The 11,463-nt window shown below is 35.9% G+C and overlaps 1 long non-coding RNA gene across 1 annotated transcript; it reads right to left on the bottom strand.

Annotated features, from left to right (window-relative positions):
• Positions 1-302: 302 nt before the first annotated feature.
• Positions 303-10,919, bottom strand: LOC111943838 (uncharacterized). Its single transcript, XR_002871048.2, has 3 exons — positions 10,858-10,919; positions 7,322-7,460; positions 303-1,867 (listed from the first exon to the last, which is right to left on the bottom strand). It is a non-coding gene; the product is annotated as an uncharacterized LOC111943838 (long non-coding RNA).
• Positions 10,920-11,463: the final 544 nt, after the last annotated feature.

Genomic DNA, 11,463 nt, shown 5'->3' on the forward strand with positions numbered 1-11,463 from the left:
TCATATAAGCAGCCATATCAGTGGGTTTGTAATGTGTGCCAGCCAAATGGCCACACACATGTCTGGCCTGTGAGCAGAGCTGCCTCACTGTCCAAAAAAGCCAGCAGCTAGGTTAGAATAAACCTGGTTATTCCAGTGAGAACAAAGGTGGAGACAAGTGCCACGATCCTTTCCTCCTTTGCATTCTCTTTCTCACCATCTTTAGTCCCCAAAATATCAGAAACTTGAAAAATGTGAAGCCATTTAGTAGCAAACATGTGGGATTAAAACAAAATATATAATGTATGAACATTGAAAGGGTTTTCAGTGTTGTATTGATAGTTCACCTGTTGGGAGTTAAGCATACCTTTCAAATATCAACAAATCATGGTCAATAGCCACGGAACATGTAATAATGGAGATGAAGATGAGATGCATCACTCTGCATATGGATATGTCAGTTCAAATATTAGCACCAGATACAACGCTAAATTCACTTCTTACCACCTGTAGCCGCAGGTATGAAAGATGCATTTCCTTCATTTGGATAGGTCCTCTGGTGTAAATAAACAAATAAATGAAACCAAGAAATTTCAGAACACAAATGATCAAAACACGCAGGAATAATTGTTAAGTGCATCTCTTTTGAATGCTTTTGAGAGACTGCTTTCATGCAAGTACACAGGATAATTCTTCTTTAGGAATTTTATCTACCTGTCACTAAACTGCTGTTTTTAGAACAGGAGGCCTGACCACGGAACCCCATGTATTCTTTTTGTGAATTGAATATTCACAAATTGTACTGGGTAACAGGCTCTGGGCAGCACTCCTTGAGCAAAGGGGTTGGACAGGGTGATCTCCAGAAGCACTTTCCAACCTCAGACATTCAGTGAAAGTCCAGTGTCTTTCCATGCTGAGATGCATGCAGTCTGTTGGCTACAGAAGTACTCCACACAAGTGCAAGGTTATTTTGTCAAGTGCTTTCTAAGAGCAGATATTCTTTTGTATACCCTCTTTACAGCTCTTCACTCTCAAGGAACAAATTGCTTTTCTTCTGTCCTGCTCACACAGAAAGAAATCCCTCTTTTGATTATGCTTGTGCCATTTCACAGTGTCTTTTCAATGGGACAAATTACCCTGTCTTTCTTTCTCTCCTTCATGCCAGTCCTCAAGGTCTTTGAAATCCTTTTCTCTTACCAAAGTAGTATGGCAAACATTTTCACTAATGCAAGAGTCCCTGAGCTATTTTTTCATTTCCCTAGCATGTTCAGCTACCTATTACAGGAAAGAAAGGCTTGCCATTTCCACTGCTGGCAGCATTAATTTAAAAAAAATGTTCCAGAACACATTTGGTTCTCTCCTTGTACTTTTTTCTCCTTGCAACTCTGGTTACACTTTTGTTCCATGTAATTGTTTTGACTCAGTTTTATGTATTTTTAATCCTACTGCACTCTTGGTACAAGGCAGATATTATTATAAAGAGAATATGAGAAGGATGTCAATAAAAATGTCAGATTGCTGCTGTTCTCAAGGGACAGCTGTTTTTGTGCCCCAGGAGGTGGGTCTTGGCTGTAGACTGACTACTGAGAAGGTAAAGTACAGGGAGAGGTGCTGCACTGGAGCAATGCCAAGCTCAAATCATCTTTGTGGTGATCAGAGGCACATACACTGCAGAGGCACTGCCAAGTGAAATGTTTGGCAGAGAGGAAAAGATGTGGCAAAACTTCCTGGTCTGGTATTTAAAGGGAAAATTGAAAACATACTTCCATAAACCCAAGATATAAATCAAAGGAAGGATATTAGTGTGTACTGGAGAAGTTCTTTTCACCCAGAATTCTTTTGGCTAAGAAGTGGAGATGATTCTTAAAATGGCCCTGTTTGGAAGGGGCTGAAGGAAAACAAACAAACAAACAAACAAATAAATATATTGAAAATATAATGAAAATTATAATGAAAATGATAATGATTATTTTTATTTATTATTATTATTATTACTACTATTACTATTATTATTTTGTATTTACTTTTCCTTGTTGAAATTTTCTTGTCTTCCATTAATTTTCAGGTGCTAGCTTTAAACTGAATCTTAAAAACACAAATACAATTAAAAAGGGGAAGGGAAAAAAAAGGAAAATTTAAATCTACGGGGTCATTGCAACAAAAGCAGAGGCCATCTTTGCATTAACTGTAGGACTAAAAGCAAGGATTTCTGTCCCTGCATTTGATTTACTATATGATGCTAGGCAGGTCCTTTAATTGTGTTTTCATTTTCCCACCTTTGAGGCAAGCCTAGTGGAATCTTGTGAGGGATAATATATTTCTCCATAACTTTGAGATCTTTGGATATAACAGGCTATTGCACTTAAGTAGCTCTTTATGGGACATCACACAAAATTAAAATAAAACACTGAAAGGCATATCCTTTGGGCTCTGTGTTTTATTTTTTATTGTCTAAACAAGTCAGTCTACATATTTATGGTAAGAGAGTTGCCTCCTACATCTTGGATTTTTAACTTGATTGCAAAGGAGAAGGAACATTTGAGGAAAAAAGTAGAAATTTAATTTAGGGAAATGTATCTTACTATTGTAATTTATGTGTCTTTCTGTGGGATTACGCTCAACGATGTAAAATATTACATAGGATGTGCGTCAGAAAACTTTACAACTCAAAAAATTCAATCCCTTCTGTCACTCAGCACTGACAGTGGGTGAATTAATATCAGTCAATGCCTAACTGGGCTCAGAACATCATGTGGATGAATGTTTCCACTAGCTGGTGGAAACAAGGTCAAGAGTTTAAGCCAGGAAAAAGCCTTTTGGAAGCTCTTGGCTAGCTCTCAGTTCCATCCATTGACAGCTAGTAGTTTTGTGTTACAAACATAGATATTTCCCAAAGTAGAGACTGTTGGTGTTGCATAGAACCTTTAAATAACAAGCAGCAGCAAGATCTTTGAAAGCCACTGGGTGAGCAACAACAGCTGTTACCAGCTGCAAACTGTCACAAAGTCAGGACTGTCTTGCAGCCTCAAAGGAACAAACAAGTTGTCGAAAATCATTGCCTTAGCAATTTTCTGCTAGGGATTATGTTGCCATAAATTTGCCATCAAGACAGTCGTAGTCTAGACTATGCCTAGAACCATGTGTAGTCCAGCCACCTAGAACTGCCTGTTTGTGGCATGCTGGATGGGAGAGGGTGGGCCAGCCTGTCTGGACTGGGTAACTCAGGGTCTGTCTCAAGCCTAAGCCCCACCAGGACTAGGAAATCTGAGCTCCTCAGTGCATATTGAATGAAGGACTTAACAATGCAATTTTAGAGTCATCAAAACATTGACTGCTGCTTCACTTTAAAATACCTGGAGAATGAGATGGAGCTGAACTGCATCTCTGTTATTTGGGTGTGTGCTGAGAAGGGACCTGGAGCAGGAGCCCCCACTGGGGGGAATTCATGTGATCAGCGTGTATGAAATTTACAGCAGAATTCCCAGACAGTCCTACAACTGCAAGATTTTTGTGGGGTTCCTTTCACTTCCATATACATGTTGAATTAGAGATAAAAGAGTTAAAAATGACATCTTGCAGGCTGAGACTTTTCCACGGCCTCAGAAAATCACAAGTTTTAGCTCTTGATCACAAGATTTAGTGTTTGGTCTATTCCAGTACTACACACTCTGTATCCTACACTTGCACAAAGAGCAAAAGTATAAAACCAGTAAAAGTCACACAGTCACTATTTTAGCCTACCAGTCACCCACACATTTTAAAAGAAATGCCTTGAAGAGAGGATTAAGACCTTTAAATCCAGAGTGGAGAAAATTACCTGCTCAGAGCATTTTATAAATCTCTGAAACCCTAGAAAATCAAAAGGAAGGATTTAAAACATTTTTCCTCCATGTATTTAGATGGCAAGGCTGGCAAATTGAGGTTATGTTTACCTGAAGTCCAACCTCTAAATCAGTAAAAATTCTCTCTTCCGGAGACATTGTTCAATGGTATTCTGTATTTAAGAGGCAGCACACACATTTGGGCTTACGGTTGGCAAGTTAAGCTGTGTGAATGTGCCTTAAAAAGAGTATTCCCAATGATGGCTGTGTCTGTGCCCAAGATTCATGCTCCAACCTTTGTATCTGTGAGAGACTCAGTCATTCCACCATGAGCCATAACCTAAATTCTTTTTGTAGCTTGACTACTAAGCCCACCTTGAATTTTCTCAAGTTTTCACGTTTCTTTTTGTTCAATGAACCAGAGATATTTGCTAAAGGAATCTAAGATCTTTCTCAGCAGCCCTACAAAATCCTGTCTAGCAAGAGAGATCAATGAGAACAGTCTAGTCTCTTTGCGTGGGCTGATATACTTTCCACCTCATTTCAAGCAGTTTCTAAATATTGCAGAACACTGATAATGAAAACAGAAAAGAATACGCAACATCACCTGAAAGGCTGAATAAATCCCTACATGTCATCAACCAGATAAACTTGTTCATTGCAAAAAATATCTCAGTAGTGAACACAGAGATGAATCTGCATTTAGCCAATTTATTAAAAATTTATTAATTATCTGAAATGCACTCTAAGGTACTATATAATTTTCTATCTATGGAGTTGAAAATTCAATTGCTACTGCAAAAAAAGGTGGACTATTTAATATTATACACTTCTATGTTTACATATTTATCTAATTTTTATACAAATAATCAGACAAGAATATTAATAACAGCAATAAGAAATAGATTTGTTCTTTTAAGACTAAAAGTTGCTGGCAATACTCAGAATACTAAGGCACATCTTTAGTGACTGAGAAAAACTGTGAGAAGTATAGAGTCAACATGGTGATTTCCATACCAGGGCAGTGTTATTCCCCCTAGTACAGGCACCTATTAATTCTAGACTTCTTTCCCAAATGATTTGGTTTCTGTGTTTTCTTTGGGAAACTTGCACAACTGGTAATGCAAGAGAAGACCTAACATACCTTATTTTGAAGTTCCTTTTCCAATTTTACTATGTAGCTTTTTACAGAGTCCTGTTATTTTTCTTGTATCTATTGATACCACTGAAATAACGTTGGCCCCACTGTATACTCTTTCATCACCTTCAGCCAAATATTATACTTCAAAATAAAATGGTCTTTTGTGCCCTAACCTAGTTGCTTTGCATGCGGTCTCTCTGTTTGGTGACACAAGCAGTTTCTATATATTCAAGGCTTAAAAGCAAGTGTATAGTAAAGAAATTGCTAAATTAAAGATTTGGTATTTTTTATAAAGCTACACAATTGCTGTCAGGTAGGGAATGACAAATGATTTCATTTATTATGTTCTCTGACCTTTCTTATTATTGTTCTCCAAAGTTGTCTCACATTATAAAAAATATTATATATATATATATAGATATAAAATATAATTATATAAAGGTGAAATTTAGTTTGAATTTAAGAAAGATGTCTAAGTTTGATTTCATTAAAACTGAATGGAAAGGTGTTCTGCCTCCATGCTGACAGGAAGCTTAAATGCACCTTGCAAAAATTTAGAGAGAGGTAACTAGGGATTTTGAAAAAAGCCTTCAACTGACTACTTGTTTTGACATAAAAATGCTGAAATGTCATAGACTTTTTTTTTTTTTTGTGCATTGTATTGCTATATTTCTACATTTTTTATAGTTTATGTTCTGCTTTTTTCATTCCAGGGATTGTCATTGGGATTTTTATTTGTTTGGTTTGGTTTCTTTTCTATTGTAATAATTGGTATGTTCCTTAAATTAGTGTCTTTTAAATCATGAAATGTGACTTTTTTAACACCTCTTCCTAATACAAGCTTTGAGATTTTTCTGCTTTCTTGAATGGAGTCACATTTTCTTGCCACATGTAGCTTCAAATTATTGTCATCTTTGTTTCTTCTTTGTTCTAAAAAATGTAGTCAGCTATGTGTTAACTAGTAATGTTATCGTAAGCTCTTCCTCACTCTTCTTCTGAATTTATACTTATATTTCTAGATTTATTTTAATTTTTAGGTCATTCCTTTTTTATCTCTTTCTGAAACATACTTTGCTGAACTAACTCTGTTGGCCTTGGTAGGACTACTTTTTTGACCTTGTTAGGCTTGACTGATTTATGTTACTTCTCTACTACAAATAGGGTAGAAATTGGAAGATGAATGATGAGACTTTTATAGGGTAAATAAGGAAAAAAATTCATTATTATATAAGAACAATGAACATTTGTTTTGTCTTTTGAAAGTATTTATGAAAAAAAACAAAACAAAATTGGATGCAATTGGTAATTGTCAAATACTTCCAGCATTTGCCAAAAATCCCTAAGCAGCCCATGAATGCCTAATATTTACAAGCACAAAATTCTCACAGAACAGCAGTGTTATTTTAGATTTTTTCATTCTGCTGTAATAGGCTAATTATAATCAAATTAATGTACTCTGTAACTTGAATAGTGCTGATGCATTCCAAATGAAGAAGAGTGGCAGAACAGTGGTTTGCAACATTAGCATGCCTGCGTGTTGAACACCACGTTCTCTCACCCAGTCACAACCTTGTAACTAAAGATTTACTTTGACCCTTTTGCATCCCTTAGACAACTGTGACTTTAGAGTAAGTTAGGATCTTGGAAAAACACCAGCAGTTGTGGATTGCTTCTCAACTTGTCAAAACAACTGAAGGCAAATGAACCTAACCATGCCTAACCATGGTGAAATATTGGTCTGCTTCTTCAAAGTACAAGCCTATGTATAGCCCCAGAAGAAAACTGTAAAATGATAACTGAATGTCAGAGTTTTGTGCTGTTATACAAAGTTCAGAGATGGTGCCTCCAACACAGGCTTCAATATCTTAAGCTGGACAGGACCTTGATTAATAGCTTTTCAAGATACTGTGTACTTTTCAACTATTGTTGAATCATGATCTGAACACAGGTTTCTGTGTCTGAAACTTAAATGACTAAAGTTGGTTAGTCATCACTTAACCAAGACCTGCTTCAGATTTGCTCTATAATCAATTCACATCTGTTGCTATTACTTTATGCTTCAACTCTTTTGGATTCACAAATTCACATTTCTTCACCTATTATCATATCTGGTGTATACTTTAAAAATATTCTTAGAATATGAACTCCATAGAGCTTGTTCATAACTTACAGTCATATAATAAAGCACTGTTTAGTATAAATATGTAACCTTATCTCCTCTCTTGAGGAGATTAATTCTGGATAAAAGACATTTCCCCAGGAATATACCAATGGTTATTTGTGGCTAATATCTCAGTCAAAAAAAAAAAAAAGGTAATAATAAAATAATTACTATACTGGAATTCAAATTTTACTGTACTGGAATTCAAACTTGTCTTACCTGATATGTTTAAGATGTGAAAAGTATTTCTTGTGGGCACTGAGGGCTAGAAGCCCTCAAAATTTCTTGAAACTGATGTGTCTCACGCTTGGAGTCAGTCCAAGTTAAATTCTCCAGTACTTCTCACAGCTGTGAATGTCTGTGAATGTCAAGCAGATCTTTTACATATTCCATATTTTTTGTTCCATGAGAATATTTCACACCTTAATGAAAGCAGCGTGCCAATTAACAAGCCAGTATCAGTTGTATTTGCATTTTCTTAATTAAGCCTCAAAAATATAAGAAGGAAAGTGAGCTCTGCTAAGATTATGTTTTGACAGCACTGTCTATCCTGATCTACTAGATGAAGACAATATATTCCAGAAGACTGAAACAGAAACAAGTTAACAAGTTCTTTCAAATATATTAAAAAAGTTTATTCCTCCACTGCTTTACAGCTTACCACCTTGCATCTCTTGCAGTCTGATTTCAGAGGGGGAGACAAGAATTTAAAAGCTTTAATAAGCATGCATAAATCTCTATGAGAAAATAGCTGAAGTGTGGTGTTTGGATGGAAAGAACAACCACCTTTTGGACTCAAAGACTCTGATGGGGCTGAAACATTCTAAAAGTTCAGTCCTACCAGCTACAGAAATAGTATCCTGCACTACAGTGAGTCTTGGATCATTTCACACCTGTCTGTGTAGCTCATATGCAAAAAGCAATAGTGAATATTGATTCAGTGAAACATTTGGGACTAGTGCCTACTCTCTTGAAAATATGTGAAGTTGAACTCTATTAGAAAAAACTCATGCTCTTTGAATGCTCCGTGGTGTAAAACGATAGTTTCCAGAACATATGACACTTTTTGAAACCAACATGGCATTCCTCCATGCATATACTTTTGTTGCTCAGGGTACATTCTCAACTTAGAAAAGAGGATAAAGGGGAAGGGAGATGATATTTTCTCCTTTCACATTAATGAAGAATCAGAAAACCAGAGAAAAATCACTGTTGCAGCTGTTCTGCAAATAGCGCAGAGCCATAACCCTCATATATGGAGGATGCTGTCATCAACAATTGCACAGACTGAAAACATCATCTTTTTTTGGTACTGCAAGCCAACTGTAGACACCAAAGATGCAGATTTGCAAGTTTGCTGTGCCAAATGAAGAAATTTTATATGACAGAGTGATTATGTTAATAAGCAGTTGTTTCATTTTTCGATGTTGATTCTGGTAGTGAGGAATTTAATCCTGCTCCAAAATGACTGCACAGCAATCCAACAGAAATGCAACCAGTCACAGAAAAGAGCAGCACTACACAATCTTGGGTTAAAGTTGCAGTGTTCAGCCACAGAACACCAACTAACATTATTTTCCATGGCAATGATACATAAGGTCCTGAACGTTCAGGAGATATTTTCCACTGGCTTCAGGAGAATCAGGATTTTAGCCAAGACCTGTAGCTTCACACAAAGCAATTGCCTTTCTTTAAAGATGCAACGTGTCTCAAAGAAAGGGATGTTAGCTCATAAAAAAAACATTGAGAGGGTTTTTTTGAGGTTGCCTAATAAAATCTCCACCTGGAACAGGCCTAATTAAATCAGGTGGCCCAGGGTCTTGTCCAGTAAAACACTGAATGTTTCCAAAGGGGGAAACTTCCTAATCAGTATGGACAACCTGTTTCAGAGTTTATATACCCTCATAATAATAATAAAAAAAATAATTCAAGTTTTCAGATCAAAATTTTCAGCCTCCAGAAGCTATCCTCACCAGCAGCACCAGCCCACCAGAAGTGCTCACAAGTTGATACAGCTTCTAGAAAATGTCCTTTTGTGTTCAAGCTTGGAAACCTCTGTGACAATTGGTAGTCAATTTTCTGGAATATCAACCTCAAAATGACATGGCTGATAGTGAGAAATAGGAAATCAAGGTTGATATCCATGATGCTGGAAAATTATTTCATGTTCTCATAGTATATTTAATCATTTATCATAATCGTAGAGCAAAAATTTTGCAACACAATGCAAAAGAAACAACAGACTGTTTTGAAAACTGTTACTTTTTTTTCTTCCTCATTTTTTCATAGCCACGATTTTTGATTTTATAAAGTTAAAAATATTTCAATATTTAGAGCAAACTATCACTGTTTCTATGTGCCTTCCAGAACCGAAATCCCAGGACATGAATGCACTCCCTGCATAAAGAAAGGTTTCCATGATTCATGTTGTTCAGTTGATGCCTTACATATGACATCTGGGGAAAATCCATTCTGTCTGACACTGGTTGGACCAAATATCTCTTGAAATCATTAGGTAATGAAATACACATAGAATTATGATTGTATTTAAAGGTGAAATCTTGGAGATAAGGCAGACTATTCAAAAATCCTTCTAAGGGTTTCCTAAACCAGCAATATTTTTAGGTGCTCATTGAAAGGCCAAAAGGATAATTTTGTGCTACAATGTAATTTGCTGCAAACCAGCTCTGAAAACAGAGACATTTATCTGTTTTGGTGTGACGTAGTGCTGAACTAAAAATCTCTGCTGAGAACTAGACTTCTTCAGCTGAATCACCATTCTCCATTAATGCATACAGTGTCTGCAGCTGTGCCTGCCCCCAGCCAGCCAGCTCCAGTTGTAAGAAGTGTGTGCTAGATTTTCTGTGGAATAAGCAATGTAAACAGATAAGACACTTTTCCTTTCTTATGTGGCATTGAAATTTCTGGGATTGTGGTTGGGAAAAGTAGAGCTGATGGCTAGCAGGGCACTATATCTGTCTCTATCACAAAATTAAAGAAAGAGCAAGCACTTTGAAGAATTTTATAATTCCTTTGGCAGTGTTTCATTTTTTTTGAATAAATGAGAACTATACTTGGCCTGCTACTGAAATATTAATAACATTTGAAGGGGGAAAAAAAACACCCATCATAGTCCTAAATCACTATATAGGTAGTTTCTTGTTAAGAGTCTCTAAAATATGGGGAGAGAAGATCAAGAGCATCTTATTTGCCCACTGAGGAAACACATCTCCTATTTGCTTGAATGCACAGATTGTTTGCCATGTACCCAAGAGACACAATAGAAAACTGTGCCATTACAGCTCATTAGTGAATTGAACAAGGAAGTCAATATTGTAATTTGCCCATCCTCTAGTGAATTATTCTCATACAATTACAGTACTGCCTCCCACAGTTTTGACCCCATCATAACCCTTGCTGGGAGAACACTGGCACTGGAATTTTAAAAGCTTTTGCCAGCATATGATTTAGTTTTAGGATATTTTATTTAGTTGAGGAAGTTTTATATTCTAGTGCTAAAAAAGCTGACTTCCAGATTGTGTGCACTGTATTGCTGTCTAATTTGCACTTCCTGCATGGATGAAAGCACTTGGCCTTCAGTCTCAGATCTCAAAGTCTACCTGTGAGTGCACACAAAGAAGAGCAATGCACGCCCCGGAGCATCTTTTTGCTGTAGTACATGACTAGGTGGAAATCAAGTGATTTCTGACAGCTTATTTTTCATCATTCTTTTGACAGATTGGGGAAACATCTACCTTAGCTGTGGAGCCTTCAGAATAATTCAGTTCCTCCTGAGTCAATTCTCTGTTTTTCAGTAACTCTGGACAAAACCATATTAAAATTTCAAGGACTCAATATTATTATATATTATAATAATAATAATAATAATAATAATAATAATAATAATAATAATAATAATAATAATAATAATAATAAATATTATAATGTAATAATTAATAATATATTATATTATTAACAATACAATGGTATACAACACTGATATAACTTGATGACATCAACAGAGTAGCAAGAATCAATGACAATAGGGCAAGACTCACTGTTGATTACACGGAAGGTACTGACTTGCAAAGCACAAAGAATTTACTGCTAGTGCTTAGAAAGTGCTTGGAGGTTATTCAATAATTTGAAATTTGAAGAAAATAAATTTCATGAATAAGTTTAAAGTGCTGTAAATTTCTTAACATAGATTTACAACCATTGATTAAGACATCATTCTTTTTGAAGTCAGCTTACAGATAATTTATACAGTGTATGTCAAAATGAAAATTTACATTTAGAAAGACTGAATGTTTTGTAACAATCAAGTAAATAGACTCTCCATAAGGCTGAAAATCTATGTA

This window comes from Cyanistes caeruleus, chromosome 2, assembly GCF_971803275.1.
Source record: "Cyanistes caeruleus chromosome 2, bCyaCae1.hap1.1, whole genome shotgun sequence".
Classification (NCBI taxonomy): Eukaryota; Metazoa; Chordata; class Aves; order Passeriformes; family Paridae; genus Cyanistes; species Cyanistes caeruleus.